The sequence below is a fragment of the Pipistrellus hanaki genome, assembly GCF_964339955.1.
Source record: "Pipistrellus hanaki genome assembly, chromosome: X".
Lineage (NCBI taxonomy): Eukaryota > Metazoa > Chordata > Mammalia > Chiroptera > Vespertilionidae > Pipistrellus > Pipistrellus hanaki.
The window spans coordinates 59,303,943-59,331,930 of NC_140524.1; the positions used below are offsets into that span (position 1 = coordinate 59,303,943).

The 27,988-nt window shown below is 36.0% G+C and overlaps 1 protein-coding gene across 7 annotated transcripts in view; it reads left to right on the forward strand.

Annotated features, from left to right (window-relative positions):
- The window catches only part of DIAPH2 (diaphanous related formin 2), a 942,260-nt gene that overhangs the window by 122,663 nt on the left and 791,609 nt on the right, over positions 1-27,988 (forward strand). The gene's annotated exons all lie outside the window — the stretch shown is intronic.

Sequence of the window (27,988 nt, forward strand, 5' to 3'; positions counted from 1 at the left end):
CTTTGTTTCATTATACTTAGAGACTCTTTGGTTTTATATAGTTAGTTTCCAATAATTTATTGGATATTTTGATATTTTCTTATGAGAAGTGCTTGATTACTCATTTTGCACATAATTTGTTTACCTTTTGAACTTGGGTGCTGGGGCCCTATAATGCAGGGACTCGGCTTTACACTTTTTGGCTTGTGCTGCTGCCAAAGCTGGGATAGTGCTCCTCTCCTCCCCAGCCAGCATCTCATTTTTCAGGGCTTCCTCTTGACCCCATCCCTCCCTGCCACCAGTTATAAAGGATTTCAGAGCTTAGATCTTCTATTATTATGATAGCATATTATTTTATGGGTTAACTGTATTGTTCAGAATAAACTTCGCACGTAAGCCTTTTATTTAAACTTGTTTATTTTTAAATTAAATGTGTCCCAGCATTGTTTGCCAACCAATTTATACTAGCAAACAGACTTTAGAATACAGTAGTGCCCATATTAGTGGCAGTTATACTTCCTGTGTTTTCAGTTATTCTCAGTCAACCATGATCTGAAAGTACTGTATTAAATAAAAATTCCAGAAATAAACAATTCATAAGTTTCGAATTATGAACTTTCTGAGTAGCTTAAAGGAACCCTAAGATTTCCTGCTCCATCCTGCCCAGGAGGTGAATCCTCTCTTAGACCAGTGTATTCAAGGTATAGATACTCCCATCCTGCTACTCACCTAGTAGCCTTCTTGGTTATCAAATGACTGTGACATATCTTAGTGCTTGTGTGCAAGGAACCCTTATTTTACTTAATGATGCCTACAAAGCACAAGAGTAGTGATGCTGGCAATTCAATATGCCAGAGAGAAGCTGTATATTGTATGCATGTACAGGAAAAACCATAGTATGTATAGGGTTCGGTATTATCTGTTGTTTCAGGCATCCACTTTGGATCTTGAAACATGCCCCTGCATATAAGGGGGCTATTGTACAACCCTCTTGTAAATTGGAACTGTTTGTATAACACATGTAGAGTTGGAGATATTTTTTCTATCAGATTAGATTGAATATTTGTGTTAATTCAAGTCCTGTGATATCCATGAAATTGTGTATGCTGCAGTTAATTTAACACCTCAGTTGCTATAAAAGTATAATTTCAATAGTATGTAAATTTAATGTAACTTTGGAAATTTAGATTTGGTTTGTTCATTTCAATGTTAATTTATTTAAATTTTAGGTATTTTAAAGTATGTTTGTTTGTATAGGCCAGTAATTTTTTTTTATTTCAATATTATTGCATTTTGAAATGAAAGATACTTTAAAATAGGCTCCAAGGAGGTGTTAAATTATTAGTAATGAGTTTGGTTGCCTTTCTTTAGTTAATAGACTTTTAAATATGTATTTATATTTTTCTTGGGTATTACATTTTAAATATAACCTTTCTTAATTCAAGGACAAGAATTCCATATATGAATATATAAAATCATGAAGTAATCCTATAAGTTTAATCAGTCATACAGACTTCCTTGTGGGTTTTTTTTTAAATTCCTTTATGTATGAGAGACATGCACATGCTGAATTTGTGTGTAATCTGTTTCAGCTAATGAAAACCATTACAATTGTGACCTACTTTTTTTCATTGCATTTTATTCACTAATAGCCAAGTGTTTTTATAGAGGATAAAGCAACATTTATTAGTTTCTCAAATCCCTTGCTATGCTCTTTTGCAGAATGAAATTTTTCACTATTTATGTCATAGTGCAGAATATAGAATATCAAAATATAATTGTCCACTCCTCTTAGCTGCAATTATAATTTGAATAGTCTCTCAACATACATTTCTTTTCCCCTAGACATAAGTGAAGCCTTTTTTGAGTTCAGAGCTAAAATTAAGGACTATTTTAGATTGCATCCCCAGGACACTCGGTTTTTCATTCTAGGTAGCACTATCTCATTTTTACATTTCCTGTGTTGTCTCTGTAGATGGTGAGAAAAGCAATACTTCATCACAGCGATGGGTTACTGCCAGCACCCCTCTGTGAGATGGTTATTAAAAGCATGTCCTTTCCTCTCCAATTCAGAGCACAGGGTTTTCACTGATGTTATATACTCGAGCTCCTCTGACACGAGGAGAGGAGAGCTAAAACAGCTCTCAATGCTGGGCTTATAGCCTTCGGTATCATTTGGTATTGCAGTGAACTAGGTGCAGTGGTTCTTAATCTTTCTCTACCTCTCTGTCATTAACATGGTTGAATGTCAGTGAGAGCTGCAGTTAAACAAAAATGGAAACTTTGTAATTTATGTATAGCCTTAAAAAGGCAAAGAAATGAAGGATTATTGGAGTTGGTGCAGTCGCTGATACAATTAATATAAAATGCATATAAATCCTATTACAGATCTGTCATGGGTGAAAAAGGAATATGAAAAATACGTGACCTATCTTTATTAGATTCAGTTAGAGAGAGACCATACAGAGCGAAGGAGCTTTCCGAACTGCATATTAATCACAACCAGTCTTCTGAGATAAACCTATTTCTTGTAACTTATCAAAGCTGTACAGTAGATTAGTCATTCCCTTTGGTAAAGGAATGTTTTACATATTGTTCTGAGTTTTTAACAGTGCAGCTTTAAAAACTGATTAACAGATATTTTAATACTAAAATATATCTCATTGAATTATATAGCTTAGGCAGTTATTATCCTGTAATGCCACCCCAATAGGAGGATGAGCTCTGTCAAAACCTCTACATCATTGTTTTGTTGTGTATTGAATAAGACACTCTAGGGAGTTGTATTAGAGACCAGACAAAAGAACTATCTTGCAGCAAGCAATCATTAAATCATGCAGAAATGTTTCTTTCTTAAATCTTTAAGTAAAAATTGGTAGATGCCAGCACCATTTTTTTAATGTCACTTTGAATTCCTGAAGTCTTTTATCTCTTTTTGAAAAGGAGGAGAATTAGCTCAAGGGGCCGGTTAAGACCATCATGTTAATGTACAGCATTACTAAAGATAGGGGATGTATAATAGCTATAATCTGACAAAGACAGTTAAGATCCTATTTTAAAAACATGTAAGAGGGTTTCACAAAATATGACCTTTTTAGATAAAACATGAAGAGTAATAATATAAAATGTATTTTGTATTGTTGGTTAATAAAACTTAGAGATGGTGAGTGATTTAAGAGTTTAGTTTCCAACCTCCTGCTGCCACTAGAGTGCCTATAATATATTAGGTCTCATCAATAAAACATAGTACTCTATCATGGTGAAGATATATGTATACTAGAGGCGCAGTACAGAAAATTCATGCACAGGGGGTCAAAGATGGCCACGCCCATGTGGTCAAAGATGCCTACCCCTATCTTTGACTTCAGCCCAGCCTGCAACGTCTCCAATATGGCACCCCTCAAGGGATGCCAGACTGCTTGTTTAGGCCCAATCCCACCCTAAAAGGGCAGTCGGATATCCCTCTCAAAATCCGGGACTGCTGGCTCCCAACTGCTTGCCTGCCTACCTGCCTGATTGCCCCTAACTGCTTCTGCCTGCCAGCCTGATCATCCCCTAACCACTCCCCTGCCAGCCTGATCAACACCTAACTGCTCCTCTGCCGGCCCAATTGCCCCCAACTGCCCTCCCCTGATGGCCTGGTCACCTTCCACTGCCCTCCCCTGATGGCCTGGTCACTCCTAGCTGCCCTGCCTTGCAGTCCTGGTCACCCCTAACTGCTCTCCCCTGCTGACCTGGTCTCTCCCAACTGTCCTCCCCTTCAGGCATGATTGTCCCCAACTGCTCTCCCCTGGAGGCCTGGTCCCCACTAAATGCCCTCCCCTGGTGGCCTGGTCCCCCCCAAATGCCCTCCCCTGGAGTCCTGGTCCCCAGGACTGCTCTCCCCTGCAGGCCTGGTTGCCAGCAATTGTCCTTCCCTGCAGGCCTGGGTCCCCCCCAACTGCCCTCCCCTGCTGGCCTGATTGCCCACAACTGCCCTCCCCTGCCAGCCATCTTGTTGCAGCAATCTTGTGTCTACATGGGGGTGGCCATCTTTGACCACATGGGGCAGCCATCTTGTGTGTTGGAGTCATGGCAATTTGCATATTACCCTTTTATTAATTAGGATAATTTTATTACTTTGTTTTTATATTTCTAAAATAATAGGATTTTTAAAAAGTTAAATACAAAAGTATATACTTTAAAAATAAAACCTCTTATTCTTCCCATCCTACACTCTAGGGGCAACTACTATTAATAATTTGGGATATGATCCTTTTAAATATATTTTTAAAACTCATTTATTGAAGGAATACACAGGAAAAATGCACAAATCATAAGCATATAACTCAGATGAATTGTCTCAAAGTGAAATAGAACATTACCAGTTCCCCCCAATTCCTGTTGCCTCCCCACTCTCCAGAGAGAATCACTCATTTGACTTGAAGTACTAAACAGTAGTGTAGATGCTTCTAAGTTTACATTTTGACTCAGGCTTCTCACCTACATTCTCTTCTTATATCCCCAGATACCTCCGCTGGCCTGGTCCCACTATTTTATCTCATTTATCGCTATTTTATCTCATTTTCTCAAATTTAAATATCTAAAATGAAACTCAAAATATTCACATTTATTCTCTCCTCTTTTTATTTTCTCCAAAGTCCCAGTTTTCCTCTTACCTATTTAGCAAAGATAGATAGTTGGAAGAAATGTTTCATCAAAAATTGTTAAGTAACAAGGGACAGAATCATTTCTCTTGTGGAGAAAATGAAAGGGAGGGGAAGGAATGGCACATTTCATAAAACTCTTATTAGGAAAGAAATTTGTAGCTGTATTCAAAATAATATGAAATATTGTTGATTTTAATATTTGTTTTCTAAATATAAATCATTTTATAGGCATAATTTGGGATGGTTTTGGATGTTCATTTAGGAAAACAGTACAAAAGTAGTGCTTCATCATTCTAGTTGAAAAATGAGCATTGTTAAATTCTTTCTAGTATTCCAAAAATAAAATTATAAATATATGCTAAAGTTTAAAAATAATTTATTCAGCATACATAAGTGATCACTATCATTTTGAAAAAGGAATTGCTTCTGGGTAGTAAGAAAAAGCATGTCTTTCTAGTGATGCACTAATATCCTCCAATTCTAAATGGAGTTAGTTTCAAACTTTTGAGGAAACCATATAATTTATTAGAATGTCATTTCCAAATGTGGGAGCCCTCAATCTCATAGAGAATGAGGAGAAACACTGAGATTCCTTAATATCTCTGACATACCTCCAAGATGTTTGGTAACACTGAGGCTAATTCCCTAATGATAACCCTGGCAACCTATTAGAGTTTAATATAGGTAACATGACATATATTTGGATACCAAGTGTGTTCCAGGCATTGTTGTAGCAGCTTATTAGTAAATGATCGTGAGCCCAGAGGGAAAAAAAATACACCTGTATATACACATTTATGTGTGCACACACACATATTGATAAATAGGTAGATAATATCCCTGATATAAATATTATGGTAGAAAACACTGAAAATAGAGTAGGGTAGACAATATCAGAGGTGAGGTCAGGGTAGGCCTTGTAGTGATATTCTAGCAAAGATAGAAACAAGGTAAGGGAGTGACCAAATCAACACCTGGCTTGGTGTTTAATGGGTTTTTACTTAGTTCTTGCTTCATTCCTAAAAGTATTCATTTGGTGCCTAGACTATTTAGTAGATCAAAACTAAAGAAAACATGATGCATTGACTTTTTCTGCCTTTGATAAAATAAAGAAACCATGTAGGGAAAATTTAGTCTACTCTGCGGAAGTTCTGCCTGGTTTTTGTTTTACTGTCAGTGCTCTCCTTGGGGTTCCATGCTGCCTGCAGTTACTCAGGGTCGAGTTTTCACTGTAATGTTTCCACACTGAATGAAATTGAATTATATTAAAAATATAAATTGGTTTCCACACCAATGATAGCCCTGGCTGGTGTGGTTGTTGGTTGGAGCCTTGTCCCATGCACTGAAAGGTCACAGGTTCAATTCCCGGTCAGGGCACATACCTGGGTTGTAGGTTCTATCACCTATTGGGGCATGTGCAGAAGGCAACTGATTGATGTTTCTCTCTCACAATGATGCTCCTCTCTTTGAAAAAAAATTCTTCTAATGTTATTATCTTTTGAGTGGAATAATGGTGGGTATTTCTGGCTAGGTAAATATGAAATCAGGTAAGTCTTTAGAGTGGTCCTCAAATCACACAGTAGAGGAAATTACCCATTCCAATTATGTAGCATCTGCTCTGGGGGGCAGCCTTTCCCCATTAATTCACCATCACTATATTGGGAAACCTCGACAACCTAGGGCATTCTTTGTTTTACTGTCAGTGCTCTCCTTGAGGAAGAGAGTGCTCCGACATCTACTATCTACCAAAAATGAGGTTTGATGTTGTATAAAAATAACAATAAAATCTGTGGATTTTAAAATATATGTGAGCCCTTTTGAGGTCCATTTTGCATATTAATTAAAAATAACAAATTAAGCCCAGAGTAAGTAGAAGGAAGGAAATAAAGATCAGAGTGGAAATAAATGACATAGAGAACACAAAAATAAACAAAACAATAATAATATGAACTATCAACAAAATCAGAGCTGATTCTTTGAAAAGATAAAGAGGATTGATGAACATTTGATCAGTCTCATCAAGAAACAAAGAGAGAGAACCCAAATAAGTAAAATCAGAAATGAAAGTTTTGAAGTAACAACTGACATCACAGAAATACAAATGAATATAAGAAAATACTATGAACACCTATATACCAACAAGCTGGACAATGTAGAAAAAATGGACAAATTTCTAGAAAAATACAACCTCCCAAAAGTGAATCAGGAAGAATCAGAAAACCTGAATAGGCTAATAACAACTGATGAAATAGAAGCAGTAATAAAAAACCTCCCAGTAAATAAAAGCACTGGTTTGGATGGCTTCACAGGGGAGTTTTACTAAACCTTCAAAGAACAACTAAAACCTGTACTCCTCAAACTATTCCAAAAATCCAAGAGGAAGGAACTCTTCCAAGCTTTTTCCATGAAGCTAGCATTATCCTAATTCCAAAACCAGATAAAGACACTATAAATAAAGAGAACCATAGGCAAATATCTCTGATGAAAAAAAGATGCTAAAATCCTCAACAAAATATTAGCAAATCAGATCCAACAATATATTAAAAAGATCAGACACCAGGACCAAGTGAGATTTATTCCAGGGATGCTAGGCTGTTACAATATTTGCAAATCAATAAATGTGATTCAGCACATGAATTGAAAAACAAAAATCATATGATGCAGAAAAAGCATTAGACAAAATCCAACACCCATTTTCAATAAAAACTTTCAGCAAAGTGTAGAAGGATCATACCTCAACATAATAAAGGTCATATATGATAAACATATAGCCACCATCATGCTCAATGTGCAAAAACTAAAACCATTTCCCCTAAGAACAGGAACAAAAACAAAAACACATTTAACATTGTTACAAAAAAGTTAAGATACAAAGAATAATTTTAACCAAGAAGGTAAAAGACCTGTACTCAAAAACCTACAGAACATTGAAAAAAGAGATAGATGAAGAAATAAAAAAGTGGAAGAATATACAGTCTTCATAGATTTGTAGAATGAACTTAATTAAAATGTCCATACTACCCAAAGCAATCTATAGATTCAGTGCAATCCATATAAAAATACTGATGGTATATTTCAAAGATCTAGAACAGTACTTCAAAAATTTATATGGAATTAAAAAAAAAAGACCCTGAATAGCTGCAACAATCTTGAGAAAAAGAACAAAGTTGGAGGGCTAACAATACAAGATATCAAGTTATAGTACAAATCCACTGTAATCAAAACAGTCTGGTGCTGGTACACAAGAATAAGTATCTAGAATCTAGATCAATGGAACAGAATAGAGACCTCAGAAATCTACCCACGCCATTATGCTCAATTAATATTTGATAAAGGAGGCAAGAGCATACTATGTAATAAAGACCGTCTTTTTAAAAACTGGTGTTTGGATAATTGGACAGGTTCATAAAACAAAACAAAACAAAAACTAGGCCACCAGCTTACAATATACACAAGAATAAACTCAAAATGGATAAAATACTTAATGTAAGTCATGAAACCATAAAAACCCTAGAAGAAAACACAGGCAACAAAATATCAGACATCCCATAGAGCATAATTTTCATTGATAAAATACCTATCAAGAGAAACAAAGGCAAAAATAAAACAAATGGGACTACATAAAAATTAAAAGCTTCTGCACAGCTAAAGAAACCAGCATCAAAATGGAAAAGGAACCCACTGTATGGGAGGACGTATTTGCCAATGATACATCTGGTCAGGGATTAATTTCCAAAATATTTGAAGTATTCATACAACACAACAAAAGAAAGATAAATAATCCAATAAAAAATAAGCAGAGGACCTGAATAGACACTTCTCCAAAGAGGACATACAAATAGCCAAAAGAAATGAAAAAATGCTTAGCATCAGTAATTATCAGAGGAGATGCAAATTAAAATGATAATGAGATACCACCTCACATCTGCTAGAATGGCTTCCACCAATAAATCAAGGAACAAGTTCTGGCTACGATGTGGAGAAAAGGGAACCCTAGTACACTGCTGGTGGGAATGAGGACTGGTAAAACTACTACAAAAACAGTGTGGAGTTTCCTCAAAAAAAAAAAAATAAAAAAAAATGAAACTGCCATTTGACCCAGTGAACCCACTTCCAGGAATATATCCTAAGAAGCCTGAAACACCAATCAGAAAGAATATATGTACCCCTATGTTCATAGCAGCATTAATTACAGTTGCTAAGGTTTGGAAACATTCCAAGTGCCCATAATTAGATGAGTGGATAAAAAAGCTGTGGTATGTTTACACCGTGGAATACTATAAAAAAAAAAAAAAAGATTTCTCTTACCCTTTGATATAGCATATAGGGACCTAGAGAGTATTATGCTAATTTAAATACTAGTAAGCCAGTCAGAAAAAGATAAGTATCACATGATGTCACTTATATGTGGAATCTAATGAACAAAATTAAGTGTCCAACAAAATAGATCCAGATACATAGAAGCATGGAACTATAATGTATTTCTGAGGGAAGGGAGGGGAGCCCAGAAGAGTTTAAGTAAAGAACACATGCATATATGAGAATAGTGGAGGGGGGAGCCTGGGGAAAGGGTGGGCCTGGGATAGAGGGAATCAATGGGGGAAAATACAGGACCTCTCTAATACTTGCAATAATAAAGATACATTATAAAAATAACTAGTTATATCTCATTTGGTATAAAAATTTTGTATTTTTTTGGCCCATTTTTAATTGGGAATATTTAGGTCCATAGCCCTTTTTATTGCCTACTGGAAGCCTGGTGCAGGAAATTCATGCAAGCATAAACCTTCCTTCCCCTGGCTCTGGGCACTAACTTCCCTCTGGCACCTGGCAGCTGGGCTTCCCTCACAGCCTTGGCTTCATCCAGAAGGTCATCTGGAGGGATGTCTGGAAGGACTTCTGGTCTAATTGGCTATTATTCTTTTATTATTATAGATAACTCCAGTTCCTAGATACTTTAAGAAAGGTGTCCCAGGGAACGCATTGTAAAGTATGTGATTGTCTGACCACTATGATGTCCTGAAACTAATACAAAATAATAGTGAATGTAAATTGTAATTGAAAAAAAAATAAATTATTTTTAAATAGTCCCCAGTTTTAAAATATACTATATTTATAGAAGAAAACACAAAACAAAACAGAAGAAGGTGTCATCCTTCCCTTTGTGTCATATCTTCATTATGGGGCTGATTTAGCAGATACTCAATAGGTTGACCAAATCCCACATAGCACTGATTGTTAATTCAAATGAGGCATAGATGTGGAGTAAATAAAGAGGTAATGATACAATTTACAAAATGCCATCACTTGCACCAGTACCTGTATCACTCTAAAGCCTAGTTAGTATTCTGGAGTGATAGTGACAGGAGACTTTCTATTGGCAGAAGAAAAATGGTGTGCTTTCTTTCTCCAGCCCAACTCTTATTTTGAATATATCTGCAAAGCTGGTTTAAATCTTGCTTGAAAATTTACATTAAAAAATGTATGCACTTCACATAGATGTGCTGATGCTTAGTTGTCTATTAAAGAAGACATTTCACATTTTCAACATGAATGGTTTCCTACTCTAAACATTTTTATTAAGCCATTTATTCAACAAAGGAAGGCTGGCACAGGAAGTAATCGTGTAGATGTTTTTCAGCTACTATCGTGTCAGGAACATATGTAGAGACACATTTGAAATGCCATGTTGAGGAAAAAAAACGCTTTAATGGAAATCCAGATAACATCAAGAAATAATCGTTACCATTAAACTATAAGATATATCTCAAGTTTGATTTTACAGCTTTTTAAGGTTATCCACATTTAAGGATATCTCATTATTTTCTCTTAAATTTTTTCTATTGATTATTGTTTTTAAATTATATGCTGACAGAGATCTTTATCTTTATTTTTCAATTCAAAGTGGCTTCTTTTACTTCCTTGAACAGTGCCATGTATTTATGTATTTTAAAAGTGTTTTAAGATGTTCTCAGCAAAGATGTTATTAAATTTTTATGCTCCCTTGGATCTTTGATGTGAACAAGATCTCTTTTTCTGTCTCTCCCCATCCTACCTTTTCTGGAGACTTCCTCTCTAATCTAATAGTAGCTGGAATAGAATACTTATTATTCCCAAAAAGGTAATCTCCCTATTTCAAAGTAGGAGTGAATCAATATGTTTGCAGAGACCAAGCCTGTTTTATATGTTTGTCTTAAAAAATATTGTGGTAAAAGAAACAGGCAACATGAAATCTACCCTCTTAAAATTTTAAGTATTTAGTACAGTATTGCTAACTACAAGCACAATGTTGTACAACAAATTTCTAAAACTTTTCATCTTGCATGAATGAAATTTTATATCCATTTGCCACTGACCTTAGCCCCTGGCAACCACCTTTCCATCTCATGCTTTGTTGAGTTTGACTACTATAAATATCTTATATAAGTGGAATTATGCAGTATTTATCCTTCTGTTACTGGCTTATTTTACTTAGTATAATATATTTAAGGTTCATACATGTTGTACCATGTGACTGAATTTCCTTTGTTTTTATGGCTGATTGATATTCCATTATATGTGCATATCACAATTTTATCCATTTATTTGTGGACATTTAGGCTGTTTTCACCTCTTGACTATTGTGAATAATGCTGCAATGAACACAAGAATGTAGTTATATCTTTGATATCCTGATTTCATTTATTTTGTATATACACCCAGAAGTAGGATTTGTAGTTCTATTTTTAATTATTAGCGGATTCTCCATACTGTTTTCTATAGTGGCTGCACTAGTATGCATCCCATAATAAGTATTCAAGAGGCCCAATTTTTCCACATCCTGGCCAACACTTATTATTTTTTATAATTGTCATACTAATAGGTATGAGGTGATCTTACTGAGATTTTTTTTTTTGAATTTTCCTGATAAGTGATACTGAGCATTTTTTCATGTACCTGTTGGCAATTAGGATGTCTTTTTTTTTTTTGAGAAATGTCTATTTAAGGTCTTTGTCCATTTTTAATGTCAACTGAAAGCCATAAAGTGTTTATTTTCAGGGAAAAGGTGTGTATGCATAGGAAAAAACTTAGTATATATAGGGTTTGGAGTAGTAGCTGTTGTTTTAGGCATCCACTGGATGTTTTAGAATGTATCTCCTATGGCTAAAGTGGCCTTCTGTATTCTTTGTTCTTTTTCTTTTTGGCTAAACAGTAGAACCCATTAACTTTTTTCTTTACTCTAGATTTAAAACTCTGACTTCCTTGCATATGAGCACACAAAAGAAGCTGTGACAGTCCTTGAGCCAGGGTGGTGGGGGCCAGGAGTACAGATAGAGCTTTTGAATTTGTTGCATGAGTATTTGACCAATGATGATCACATCATGTCTACCAGGTGACTGAATCAAAATAGTTAACGTTTTGAAATTATGAAGAACAATTTGAATTAAAGTGAGTTCTCTGAAGAATATACTGAAAGTTTTCAAAATAATGATTTTTTTTTGTTCTTTTAAATTAACATTTTTGGCTAAAGTGCAAGTTTTCAGTTTTAAATCTGGCATTGGTCACCCTCCCATAGCTTTTAAAACTGGAGTATTTATTTTGTTCTATTATATAGTTTTTATCTCCTTTGAAAGTGAGCGCCTAGATGGAACTCTGATAGTTTGCTGTCACAAATACTGATATTGAATCTGACTTTTACCTCTTAAAAAGGTTATTTTCACTTTGGAAACACTTTAAAGATTCATTGAACTTTTTTTTAAAGCTCTATAATCCATTTGTATACATCTCCCACATATGAGGCTCACAACAGGCAAAATTCTATATGTCTGCTTTAGATTTTACTGCAGAATACATTGTTTTGGCTACTATTAAAACATCAAAGACACATCTGCTATGTTGTGGGTTGTTTTTTTTTTTTTGTCTTTTTGACTTTTGAAAGTTTATATATTACGCTTTCTTAGGTTACATATAGATTATAAAGTGCATTTAAAACTTGTGAACAATGATCTTTTAGACATTCTGAACATAAGAAACCGTCAAATTCACATTAAACTCTACTTCCTTGTATTATTAATTTCAGTAATATAAAAATATTCATTATGCAATAATATAACATTAAAACAAAGGATTATTGTATTTAGTTTCCTGGATAATTCTTCTATTTCCTATCTTCCCAGTACCCACTGGCTTGCTGTTAGATTGTGTATGAAATTAAAGGAAAGTTGAATACATAAATGTGCCCTGGTGTTGTTTGAATGAAAGGGATCATTTTAATTCAATGGTGGGTTTTGATGCCCTTGAACACATATTGTAAAATGTTTATAATCAGATATACTGTATAGGTGGCTGGTGTTCACAAATGCTGTTACTGGTGTATTTCTGAGGATAAAATGTATGAAATAGAGGAAGAATTATGACAGAATAGTTTTTTAATTTTAGAAATTATATTAGAGATATTTCATATCAGTTGAGAAAAGTGTTGCTGAAGCAATGACTAATTATTGAAGAGAAAATATAAATTGATTCCCTACCTCACACTGTAATCAGAATAAATTTCAGAACACTTAAAGAGTAGGTATAAGGATATATAAGGCACAAAAGGAAATATATTTTTGACTCTACATAAATTAGGAAGTTTTGTAAATGAAGAACATAGTATGCATTATTAAAAGGCAAATGAATTTAGAACAATTTTATAAAATATTTATAGTAGATTAATACTTTTATATATAATTATTTTATTTAGCAACAGGAAAAATAATTATCTTCATAGAAATAAGAGCAAATGTAAAGAATATAATATTCACATAGTATAAATTATGTAGATGATGTACATGGTATGTATGGTATGTATTGGTGGGTTTATGTGGATGTGTATGGACATGTATGGGTGTGCCTGGGGGTGCATATGTTTAGCCTTACTAGTAAAAAAAAATGCCTATTAAATGAATGTGCAATTTAATAGGTAAATGATATCTAAAATAATTATCTGTTTAGAAGCATATATTTCTTTTTTGTTGTTAATCCTCACCCAAGGATATTTTTCTATTGATTTTCAGATAGAGTGGAAAGAAGGGGGAGAGACAGAAACACTGATATGAGAGAGACACATCAATTGGTTGTCTACCACACATGCCCTAGTACATGCCCTTGACTAAAATGAACCAGCAACCTTTTCGTAATCAGGCTGACACTCTATCCACTGAGCCAAACCAGCTAGGGCTATATTTTCATTTTTGATAGTTGATTTATAAAATCTTTCTGGAAGTAAACTTAGCAGAATGAAAAACAAGCAATAAAAATGTTTACATGGCCCAGGTGGTGTGGTTCAGTGTTGACCTTTGAACCAGTAGGTCATGGTTCAATTCTAGGTCATGGCAAGTGCCTGGGTTGCGGGCTTGATCTCCAGTTGGGTAGCAGTGATCAGTGATTCTCTCTCATCATTGATGTTTCCAGCTCTCTCTCTCTCTCTCTCTCTCTCTCTCTCTCTCTCTCTCTCTCTCTCTCTCTTTCTCTCTCCCTTCCTCTCTGAAATCAATGAAAATATATTTTAAAAATTTATTACAGACATCCTGTAATTCTATTTATAAAAAAATTTCCTAATGAAACTAATGTATAAAAAAGGAATCTGTACATAGATATTCACTTCAGCGTTTTTTTCTAGTAGTGAAAAAATTAGAAAGAGCACAGATACCCAATAATAACTGTGAAGTAATTATTATATGATATTAAAACTAATCTATATGTAATAATATGGAAGATGTTCATGATATATTAAGCAGGATATGAATGTACATACAACATATAGTATGATAACAATTTTAAGAATATACTGTCATCAGGGGGAAAAAAGACTGTGTGGTAAAATATTAACAGTAGTCTTGCTTAATGAGAAATTATGGTGATTTTATTCTTCTTTTATATTACCTGTATTTTCCAAATTTTCCACAATGAGTTTATCTTAGTATTGGAATGAGACAAAAGGACAAATGGTTAGGAAGAAAAGGTTGAATTGATTGCATTATCTTTATTCCCTTTTAGTGGTCGCAGCCGGGCATTCATTGATAGAATTAATAAACTCCCCATACATGCCTTGTTTATTAACCCTCAGTTTAGTAAGAGGACATTTTTAAATTCCTTCTTTCCTTCCTTCCTTCCTTCCTTCCTTCCTTCCTTCCTTCCTTCCTTCCTTCCTTCCTTCCTTCCTTCCTTCCTTCCTTTCTTCCTTCTTCCCTTTCTTCCTTCCTTCCATTTATTTTTTTAAATTATTTATATATTATTATTGATTTTTTTACAGAGAGGAAGAGAGAGGGATAGAGAGTTAGAAACATTGATAATAGAGAATCATTGATCAGCTGCCTCTTGCACACCCCCTACTGGGGATATGCCTGCAACCAAGGTACATGCCCTTGACCAGAATCGAACCTGGGACCTTTCAGTCCGCAGGCCGACGCTCTATCCTCTGAGCCAAACCGGTTTCGGCCATTTATTTATTGTTGATACCATTACAGATGTCTCCCATACCCCCTTCATTCACTTCCCCCTCTGGCCATCATCACTAATCTTTTCACTTTCTTTCATCCAATCCCCCTGATCCCCTTACTTCTGATCTTGTCAGTCTGTTCCCCATAACCATGCTTCTGTGTCTGTTTTATCAGTTTCTTTTGTTCATTAGGTTCCACATATAAGTGAGCTCATGTGATTTTTGTCTTTCTTTGACTAGCTTATTTTGCTTAGCATAATAGTCTCCATGTCCATCCATGCTTCAGAGGGTAAAGAAATTCACAGCAGTTCTTTTACCTACTTTTTTAGATATTTAAAAACATAAATATGTTATATATAATTTTTTATTGATTTTTTATGGAGAGGAAGGCAGAGGGATAGAGAGACAGAAGCATCAATGAGAGAGAAACATCCATCAGCTGCCTCCTGCACACCCCATACTGGGGATGTGCCTGCAACCGAGATACATGCCCTTGACCGGAATCAAACCTGGGACCCTTCAGTCCGCAGGCTGATGCTCTATCCACGGAGCCACACAGGTTTTGGCATATATATATATATTGATTTAACTAATATATATATATATATATATATATATATATATATATATATATATATATATATATATTGATTTAACTAAGGGAAAACAAGAAAATAGATTTATAAACATGTCCACCTTTCCCTCCACACTCTGATCTCCTAGTCACATGTGGATTTCAACTTCTGACAGGACAGTGTATTGCAAAATTATTTTGACCATTTTGGAGGGTATATTGGGGAGATTATAATGATAATGGATTTAATGGGAATTAACATTTAGAAGTAGATTTATAGCCAGGTTTTGTGTTTTGTTAATAGGCTGGGAAGCTAAAAATAATGCCTTGTAAGGGAAAAAAAATTGCAAACAGATTAAATTTAACTGAGCACCAAACATTCAAAGTTGAAGAGCACACATGGGGGAAATTGTATGTCCTTAAATTATCTACTTATTGGAACTGAAATGCTCTGGTACAGATGTGAAGATTAAAACAAAAACAAGGCTTATAGTTGGTAACATCTTCCCATCTGCTCTCTGTAGTACAAGTAGAAGTCCCACTGTCCATGCTCATGGCAGTAGGCGCCTAAAAAACAAATAAATGCTTCACAATTTCAGTTGTAGATAATGTATTCAGAAGGAGAAGATAACATCATGCATAGTTGTAAAGGACAATATACTAGATGCTCATCAGGATGCTTTTCCCTCAAAGTGTTTTTGATGTTCTCAAAAGACCAATTTCCTGAGCTATTTAAGAAAATGTCAGTTAATTTGCATATGTAAACAATTGGGTCCATGGACCATATATGATTTTCTCCCTTAATTACTTATGTAAAGATTTAAAATGAACATGAACACATATCACAAACCTATGCAGCATATTAGCAATTTCTTTCCTTGGGTATTTCTGTTCAGGTGAGACACTGAATCTTTTTATAAGTGGTTGCTTATAACCTTTTAACTCTCTCGCAAGTAATACATAATTTTCTAATCTGATAAAAAAACTTTTTTAAGAACTTTAAAGTTTTGATGTAAATATTACATTTATTTTTTATTTACCATTTTGCTAAAGAATATTGTCAGTTATAAATTGGTATGATATATATTTTAATGGAAATTTTAAAGTGTATTTATGATGGTCCCTGTTTTTTGTGGATAGAAAATTAGACTAAATCATAAAGCTAGAGATAAGAGCTAGTTCTTGATATGTAAGCAGGTCTATTAGAAATCTATATAGCTGCAATACTCTCTTAGATTAAATTTATTTTATTATTTTGTTTTCTTGTTATATTAGTGGCCCAGTGCACAAATGTGTGCACATTGAAAGGAAATTAATTAGAAGAAATATTTTAATATCACTATTCACCCTTTCTCTATAATAGAAGTGTCAACCAAATTCACAATCAACAATGACAGATCAAACACATGCATGCGATTGGTGTGTGCGATTGGCACCAGCAAGAGTTTTATATGTATCACACATGTGTGAGTCAACTTAGCATTTTATGGATATATAGATGTAGAATAAATTTGCTTAATTAGACCTGCTTTCTGATTTAACTAAACTTTTTTAAGCCTAGTGAAGTACCCCAACTTCTCTTTCAGGTAATTGTCAGCTACACAGCAGTAAATATCAACATGAAGCAAATTGTTATTGTAGATCAAATAGGGAGAACAAAGGGTAAATTATTTAACTGCAGCAGTGTTTGACTGTAATCTGTGCAGTGAGAAAACCTTAAGTAATTTTCAAGGTCCACTATTCTTCTTTTCAGTCGGGTCAAGTTTCTAAGCTTTCTAAAACTCTGTTTTATCAGTTAATGAAAAGAAAATAGAATTCCACTAAGTCTCTTCTCTACCTACTCCAGGACTTCTATGAGGATCAAATGAGATGAGGCACAGGAAAACACTTCACAGACATTTGGTTAAAGTGTAAAATGTTTCCACCTGGTTATAAAGCAAGTTGTGTTCCTGGGATGAAGAAATTGCAGAGGCTAGTTGCTAGTGAGAGGAAGCCAGGTGTTGCTACGTGACATCATTACCTGGATGGACACTTAGCATATTAGCCTTTTATATAAATAGATAAGAACATGTTATAATAGCTACCCCTTAAAGATGATTACTTTAAACTATATTGAAATATACCACTGGACCTTTTACTTTATATGAAATATAGATTTCATCATTTTTTCTTATTAAGCACTCTAGCCTCCTACCATCTGCTTTTTCTCTGTGATCCCTGTCACTGTTAGTAACATCACCATTCGCTCTGACATTCCTCTCCCTGTGCTCTCCACAGTCAAGCACTTCTCAAGTCTGTCAGTTCCCAACTTGTTCTTGTATTTTCACCTTCATGTTCTCCACCTCCAGCATCTGATTAATCCTGCAAAAAGCCTTAACATTAATTTTTGTAAAGCTTAGTATTCTCTTTACCACTTATTTTATATATGAATTATTTAAATTGTGTTAAAATGCAGTACTCCTGAAAAGTGTACCATACCGCTTCTCAAAGTCCCTTTTCCCCCATATGGTTATTTGCTATTTATTTTAATTGTAGTTTTGTATTTAAATCTGCTTAAGCTTCAGGAGAGTTTATAATATGATGGTTTTAATGGTTAAAGGTCATTGAAAACATTGATGAAAGTGAATAACAATTATAATTAGAATAACAGAAAGATGTACTATACTATCAGGTATATATATATATATATATATATATATATATATATATATATATATACATACATATATGAATGACTACAATTCTACATTATCTGTGTGAGTCAAATACTGCCATTAAGTTGTATATGTGCACACTTTGCCATGGGGAGGAATTCTGGCACTGACCTAGCTCAGAGTAAGGTCATGCCTGATTGACGTCAATCATACGTCAGAAATAGTTGGAACTATAAGAGATCATTGGGTCCAATACCCTCCTTTGAAAGCAGGAAAGGTAAGTGATTTACCCCAGGATATGTAGCTGGTTATAGAGCTATATAGCTAGTAGTAGAGTAGTTGAACTTAGTTTGTGAAAGAGTTAAAGTAGTTTGAGTTATTTAGGGAAAATTATTACTTAAATATTTTAGATAGAATTGTATATAATGGAGTGACAAATATGTATTATAAGTTTAAAATCTTTTGTAAAATACATTACTTTACTTGGATATGCTTTTTTGGTTAAACATTAATGTAAAGCCTAGAATGATCCATTAAAATGAAATATCATTAGGAAACAAAACAAGGTAATGATTAATCTATATCAACAATTGAAGACTGGTTAGATCATAATTTTAATTCATTAATCTTATACTCCAAGCTGTATCTATTAGCTGTTTTTTTTTATATAACACTTTTTAAATGACCTGAATTTCTTATTATAAAGGAAGGGAAAAGTATTAGCTAAAGATTTAAGTAAAAAAAAACAAACCAGTGTTTGAATGGATTCCCTGAATGGCGAATTGGCAGAATTAAGGTAGCTATTGCAAAGAAGAAAATATTATCTACTATTAAACCATAGTCCAGATGAAGAGAGCATGTTAGGTTAAAAACAGAATTAACAACCCAAAAGATCTGGAGGATTGCTTTTCAAAAGATAGCAAAACCAATTGTATTAGACTCAGGGACAAAGCCCACTTAGACCAGTAAGTTAAAATGAATTTCACATTTTTTTTTGTCTTTGGTTGCTTTACACTCTTAAAATCACTGAAGACCCCAAGAACTTTTTAAATTTTATATATATATATATATATATATATATATATATATATATATATATATATTCTGATTTGATTTAAAACTGAGGAAAATATTAAAATAGAAGAACATACAGGCACACACTTCATTTGCTATCCAAGTGAATATTTATTCCAAGTCATGTAGCCTCTGGGATGTCTTACTATTATTATGAGAACAGTATTGACCATGAATCCCCCCTAAGAAGGTTTCTGTAACACACAGGAGTCCTTTGAGAACTTTTGTCTGTGTGTGTGGTAGTAATACACAGCTCCAGATAATTGGAGTTGAGAATGATACTAAAATTTTGTCTTTTCCCTCCATCTTTTCTTCTCTTAATGAGTCAGCCTAATTCTCACCTGCTGGCAACAGGCTCCTTGATTTGGCGGATGTCTTGGTTATTAGAAACAATAAGAGCAGTCAGATTAGCTGAACAGCTATTCCAATGTTCGTGTTTGAATGCCAGTGACTATTGAAATGCTATTTGTTTACATGGATGTAGGCGGTCTCTTGGACAAATAATCTTGGGAAGTTTTGCATACTATACTTCCTCCTTACTAGGAAGAATCACAGTGCACATTAGTATAGCAGATAATCCAAAATGTCCTAGAGTGAATAAAACAATTACCTTGGTAACTCATTGTTTCTATATCTCAGATGATTCCAGGGAATGTATCATCATCTCTTGGATACTAGTATCTCACAAAAGACTTTGGGAAATCTTGATTTGTAGGGATATAAAATTTTGATTCCATTTTTACACTGCACTTTACAATTCCCATTTTTATAACAGGGAAGTATGTGTAGTTTATATTAATATGGAAGGAAACACAGAAGTTTATATGGATAGTAGAGGCCTGGTGCATAAAATTCGTGCACTGGGGAGGGTGTCCCTTAGCCCAGCCTGCACCCTCTCCAATACGGGACATCCCTCTCACAATCCAGGACTGCTGGCTCCTAACTGCTCACCTGCCTGCCTGATTGCCCCCTAACTGCTCCCTTGTGTCTTAATTGACACCTAACTGCTCCTCTGCCAACCTGATTGCCCCCAACTACCCTCCCCTGCTGGCCTGATCACCCCTAAGGCTTTTATTATAGATATGACCCTGCAGAGAAAATTTTACTGAGCCTGCTTTATAATAAGGGCTTGACTCTTGAATTATTAGGACCAGACACCAAGATTTCCTTTCTTTGAATAGTAGAGGGAATAATTATCTTGTCTTTAAGTTGCCCAGAAATTAAAATGAGATAATGACTTAGAAATGTATAAAAGCACCATATAAAGACAACTGTCTTTTTCATGTACTGAAAAGACAATAAAGTGGTAAAATGAAAAACACTTTTGTTTTATTCTCCCCCTTCCTTCCTTTACAGCCTTTATTTAAACTTTGAAATTTATAAAAATTTTCACTTTAATTTTCATTTCTTTACATTTAATATTATTTTGTATTGGTTTCAGGTTTTATATTAGTTATAGAATAGTGGTTAGATAATCATATACTTTACAAAGTGTTCCCTTATATTTCCAGTACCCACCTGGCATTATACCATCATTACAGCACTATTGACTATATTCCCTGTTTAAGTGACAATGAGTATACAGGTTCCCTCCAATCTTTCTTTTGTGTTGTTCGCCTTTCCTTTTCTTTCTCACTTCTTCCCTCACTTTACATAGTATCTCAATTGGCCATCAAAGCTCAGTGAAGGCACTGGGACACGCTTCATCCATTTTACACACCAGAAAACAGGCCAATTCCAGTTGGCTGTGGAATTTGACTCGGCACACAGGAAGCCCTCAGAGTCATACTCTCTGCCCTTCCTAAGGGGCAGCTGCCCAGCAAACAGAACAAACCTTCCTGTCAGGCTTCTGAGCCTCTTTCTCAAGCACCTCTTCATTGCAGATGTTCCACATTCTTTCCTCTCCTCGGTCCCCTGCCCCCATTCTTTACTGCCCCTGCTTCTCCAGAGCAGGTAGAAGGCTTCGCACTCACCGCCTAGGCATGCTCTGCCATGGGGTAGGGTACTGTGGGCTTGCTTTTGGGTCAAGGCAGGAACAGGAGTCACCGCCTCTGAAGTGTGAAGGTCACCTGGGCGAGGCCTAGGCCGGTTAGCACTGGGAGCTTCTCTGAATCACATCAGTCAGTCCAGTACCCTGCAGTGTGGCATCACCCCTCAACCCCTGCTTCAGGGGTGAGGGTCCTTCCCCTTTGCCTGGGAGTCCTTCCATGCCCCTGATCCCTGGCTGGGCCCACTCACGTCTTGGAGCAACTGCAGAACCTCTGTCTCTCTACGCTCTTCCTGAAGCTGTGAATCTGTGGCCAGAGGCCCTGTCTAGGTTTCAGCAACCCCATGCCTGTGATGTTCCCCAGAGCACCACGGACTGGCCATTCCTCCCTGGGGCACTGATGTTGACAAGGCCCCAAGGGAGCGGCTAGGCCGGGCTCTGCCCCTCCTAGGGCCTGTAATGTACCCGGACCTCTCCTGTGGCATCTGGCACTGCCCAGCCTGCCTCCCCAGCTGATGGACTAGTACCTTATGGGTGATATCTGGCTCTGCCCGCAGGGCCTCCTCTGCCCTGATGGACCTATACCCCCAGAAGCAGGCCATGGTGCTGCCTGCCCTGCCTGCTTATACAAATTAACTGCCATCTTTGGTGCGTTAATTTGCATACTCACTCTGATTGGCTATGGGCATAGCAAAGGTACGGTCAATTTACATATTTGTCTATTATTAGGTAAGACTAGAGGCCCAGGGGTGTGTGTGTCCCCCAGTCCAGCTTCTACCCTCTCCAATCCAGGACTGCTGGCTCCCAACTTCTCTCCTGTCTGCCTGCCTTCCTGCCTGATTGCCACTAATCATTTCTTCCTGCCAGCTTAATAAGCCCCTAACTACTTCCCTGCCAGCCTGATCGATGCCTAACTGCTCCCCTGCTGGCCCGATTGCCCCTAACTGCCCTTCTTTGCTGGCTTGGTCATCCTTAACTGCCCTCCCTTGCCAGCCTGGTGACCCCTAACTGTCCTCCACTGCAAGCCTGGTTGCCCCCAACTGTCCTCTTCTGCGAGTCTGATCCCCCCCAACTGTCCTCCCCTGCAGACCTGTGTCCCCTCCCCCCCACAACTGTCCTCCCTTGCAAGCCTGGTCCCTCTCAATGGCCCTGCCCTGTTGGCCTGATCGCCCAAAACTTCTCTCCTCTGCCAGCCATCTTGTGATGGCCATCTTTGACCACATGGGGACGGTCATCTTGTGTGTTTGAGTCATGGATCAATTTGCATATTACTCTTTTATTAGATCAGATGCATCACTATTTGGAAAGGTAGTACATTATTGCCAGGGAAAATTGTGCCTAAATAATATGTTTAGACTTAGGGGGGGAGTATAAATAGGGAGATGAATGAAACCTGATGAATGTGTTCTACTGAGATTTTTAAAATACCACAGAAAGAAGAAAATATCTTAATATGTATTATCAAAATGTCTTTGATAAAATTCAGTATGCATTCTTATTTTTAAAATGTTTAATAGAGTAGACATATTTCCTTAATATGATGAAATTATATATCTCAAATCAAATTTCACTGTTAGATTTAATGGTAAAATATTTAAAGTTAGGAACAAGATAAGGATGTTCACAATCACTAGTAATTTTTAGCTCTTTATTCTTATTTTTGTAGGAGAGGAGGACAGTGATGTACATCCATATAAACTTCTGTGGTTCCATTCTTATTAAGATAAACCACACAGTGTATTAAGCAGTGCAATGAGACAAGAGAATGAAATATAAAGATTAGAAAGAAATATGTAAAATTATTTGCACATTATATGCATATCTGATAAAATAAATAATTAATAGCATTTCTATGTACAAATAATGAGTTAAATGGTAATTAATGGGAAAAAGTCCTACTAGTTATGGCAATAGAAACATTGAATGACATATCAATAAAATTTTCAGAATTGCTTTTTTTTTTTTTTTTTAGAAATTGCCAATATAATGTTAAATTTGATTTTGCAGAACAAGGATGAAAATAGCTAAGAAAACACTAGTATAGTCATACAGATGAAGGGGAACTAATTCCACAAAATAAGAAAAAATGTTAAAGCTACAGTAATTAAAATCGTTTAATTCTGTTTTAGGAATAGCCAGATGGATTACTGGAATGGAAGAGAGAGTCCATTAAGGAATAGACCTTAATTTATATGGGAATTAATGTATGATGTAATAGACATTTGAACTCAGTAAAGATTTGTTATTTAATTTCCAACCTTTATTTGATAAAAAGATCATGAAGAAAATTAAATACTACATTACAGAATTTAAAAAAATATACTAGCAATACATATGACTAAGGGCTCACACTATCTTTTTTTAAAAAAATACTCACCCGAGGATACGTTTATTGATTTGAAAGAGAGGAAGTGGGGAGAAGAGAAACATTAATATGTAAGAGAAACATCGATGTGAGAGAGAAGCATTGATCAGTTGCCTCTTGTACATGCCTCAAATGGGGATTTAACATTCTGGTGTAAGGGAAGATACTCCAACCAACTCAGTCACTTGGTCAGGGCAGGGCACATATTCTTAATATGCAAAGATATTTTACAAAATAATTACAAGCAAATTAAAATTCCAGCCTATGGGAGCGGCCAGGCCTGGAGTGGCCAGGCCCAGAGCAGCCGGGTCGGGTGCGGCCAGGCCCGGAGCAGCAGCAGCCAAGTCCAGAGCAACTAGGTCGGGAGCAGCAGTGACCAGACCCGGAGCAGCTGGTTGTGGAACGAACCAGAGCAACAGAGGCCAGGCCCAGAGCAGCCAGGCCCGGAACAGCTCGCTCCTCGCCTGCCCCTGCCCCACGGCTGCCTCTCAGACATGGCTGGAAACTTTTGTGGGAACTTGAGGGTCTGCTGAATCAAGTGATGAAGGCTTAGATCTGGATGTGTTAAGTTAGTATAGGGCTGGGGTGTTGATCTGTGAGTCCCTTGGATGGGGCCTGGATGAGGCTGGTTTACCTATTTGGAAATGTCTTTTGTGTGAAATGTATCATTGGGCATGTGGAGGTATTATTGATATGAGAAAATGCTAAGTAACTGATTTACTATCTGAAAAGGGATTTACTATCGGGGAAAGGGAGGGAGGAAGAGACTGAACATAAACTGCACCTATGGATGAGGACAATGGGGGATGGGGAGGGGGCGGAGGGTGGGTGGGAACCTGGTGGAGGGGGGAAGAAATGAGGAACCTTTGTAATAATATGAACAATAAAGATTGATTTAAAAAAATAAATAAATAAATAAATAAAAAATAAATAAAATTCTAGCCTAAGAATGGGAACACCCTTGAACAGGCAGTTTATAGTTAATACAAATTACAAGTATATAAAAGATACTTCATACAGAATTTTTAAAATGTGGATTAACCAGCAATAACATAACATTTTTAAGTTTAGCAAATTAGCAAAAGTTAAAAGACATGATAATATGATAATAAAAAAGGATAATATGCTAATTAGACCGGGTGTCATTCAGATGTCATTCCCAACGTTCTTCCTGACAAAGCCCAGTTTGAGGGAAGCCAGCCCAGGTCTGGCTGCCTGCTGGTGTCCCAGGGAACCCAGCACTGTTCCTGGGTGCCTGTGTGTGGCTGGGGGAGGGAAGCCTGGGTGCTGGTTGCCTGTGTGCAGCTGGGGGAGGGAAGCCATTGCTGGGGGAAGGAAGGCCTACTCTTGTACGAATTTTTGTACATCAGGCCTCTGTTATGACAATAATGTAGAAAGATTATAGGAAACAAGCACCAATTTTTCCTGTCATCTTTTTGGAGGTCAAATTTTATATTATCATATAAATTTTATATATATATATTAAAATTTGGCCCAGCATTTCTAGGTATTGGGATTTATCCTACACGTAATCCTATACAAACTTGCAAAGATGCATGTAAGAGAATATTGAATGCTTGTGTCTATCAGGGGAGGAGTGGTACAATAAATCTGCTTCCGTTCTTCCCCTGGCTCAGTGTACCCCAAACACTCCAGCCTTCTGTTTCTTGAATATACCCAGTCATTTCTACTTTAGGGCCTCTTCACTAGCTATTTGCTTGGAAAGCTTTTTGCAGAGATTTTTTTTTTTAAAAAAAAAAACAGGACTTAATTTTGCCATTCAGGTGTTAGCTTAAGTATTACTCCTCAAAGAAGCCTTTCCTAATACCTACAAGACAGTTGCTCCTACTCCCTATCATATTCCTCTGTTTTATTTTCATTACAGTAGCTATAACTATTTTATATTTTCTTGCATGTTTATGTATTATCTAATTCCCCATAACATGAAAAGGTAGTAGAACTAGGTGATTAAAAGCATTGACTTTAGAGCTGTAGCTACGTTCAAATTCTGTCTCTGTCATACACTGTCTATGGGCACTTGAGAACAATTTTTAATTAATCTGTATGTTTTTCATTTCCCTCATTTGTAAAACCATGGGTGAGAATATACCCTATCTCACAGACTTGCTATGGCCATAAATGAACTGTAACGTCTAAAGTACTTAAAGCAATAATTAAGGCATTGTAGACACCCACAGAATATGTGTTGATCAAGTGAATTAAGTGATTCATCCATGCAGAAGAATGTTATACAATCATTTCAGTGAATCAGGTGGATCTGTGTGTGCTGATATCAGTCTATTTCAAGATGTTATGCTAGCGAGGATAAGCTAATATACTCTGAGAATTTGATAAAGCTCAAAATCTTAGTGTCTGAAGGGAGAGGGAGAGAGAGAAACATTGATGATGAGAGAGAATCATTGTTTGGCTGCCTCTTGCATGCTCCCCATTGGGGACTGAGCCCGGAATCCGAACATGTTCCCCATCGAGAATTGAACCATGACCTCTTAGTTCATAGGTCAATGCTCAATTACTGAGCCTCATTGTCTTTAAACAACAAAGGCTTATTTCTTATTCATGCTTCATGTTCATATGTGTCAATAGGGTCTCTGTCCTGTTATTCTCACTCAGGGTTCTTGGTTCCACCATATGACAAAAGGAAGTAGAAGTTACATAATGGCTTCTTAGATGCTTCCATCCTTCATTCTATTCAGATTGCATCAGCCAAAATGTCATTTAGCCACAGATAATTCCAAAGGGTAGAAAAGTACAGTTCTCTTTTTTCCTCTAAGGAAGATACCTAAAATATCAATGAATAATCATTTTTATAAGATAAAATATTATTTTAATTAGTTGGCATATTTATATACATCTGCATATAAGCATATCAACAACTTAGTATTATTGATTTCACCATTCATATGTCCCAACCATATGTCAGACAGACTAAAGTGTGAGGGACTTTAAAACACTGACCTCTTGAAGCCCCTATTTTGGGGACCAAGAAGGCATGGAAAGAGGTGTTTATAATGCATGTAGCTGAGAGGTGTTGGGACTGTGGCGCCTTTGTCTCCCATTGTCTGTTTTCCCTGTCCTCATTGCTGTCTTCCATGCAGGATGGCACATATGGGCTGAACTGTGCAGAGCACTGTGATTGCAGCCATGCAGATGGCTGCCACATTATTAATGAAAATATAATAATTGAGAAAAAGGGTACAAAGAATAGGTATGGTAAAAACCTATCTTTTCAAAGATGTGTATATGTGTGTGTATGAAGTACTTGGATTTATATTATAAAAATGTATATAATCCACAAAACACTCTTAACAATGGTCTGCTCTGGGGGTGGGATGTTCACTTTTCACAGTATATCTTTATGTACTGCTTGATATATTTTTCAATATGCACACGAATTACTTTCATAACCAAAAAAAAAAAGTCAACTTTTCTTCACATATACTTTGATAGCGTGCCATGGAAAATACTATTAAAGTTGAGGCAATATGGAATGACTTACTGTATACATATAGAGATGGACACTGATTTAGCAGTGAGAAAAAAAAAGGGTAGGGATAAATAGATTATTTTCTGAATAGAGGAGAATAAAATGGGGTTCCTCAAGGACCAGTGGCAATACTAAAGTTCTGTAAACTATCTGGTGGAGGGAGTTGCATGGTAAAATTTTCAAGCTTACTAGTAGAAAAATCTTCTGGGTAAATGCCAAGCAAGTAGGGGCAGACCACACAAGATTTTTATATCACTTTGCATTTGAATTGAAAACACGATATTTCTTATCTCTTAAAGTTGCTACCAATCATTCTAGAGCTTTTCACAGCTTGGAAATTCCCAATTTTCATCCTTATTCTTAAAAAGTAAGACATGAGAGGATACACTTATGTATTATTGGCAAACAATGGGAGAAGCATGGACTTTAGGTAAAAAATCACATTTTAGATTTTTGTTATTACTTGTAACAATTTGGATAGATGCATATGACTAGTTTTCCTTGTTAATCTTCTTCTCCTCCTCCTCCTCCCCCTCCTCCTCCCCTCCTCTTCCTCCTCTACCTCTTCCTCCTTTTCCTCCTTCTTCTTCTTCTTTTTGGTCTTTCTTAGAAATGCATACTCTTTGTGTGAGAGACATAAATATGGGAAGTTCTGTAAGGAGTTACAGATTTAGCTATAGAGTATACAAAGTTGTAAATTGAAGGAATTTTGAAAATAAAAAATTATAAAGTGATTTGA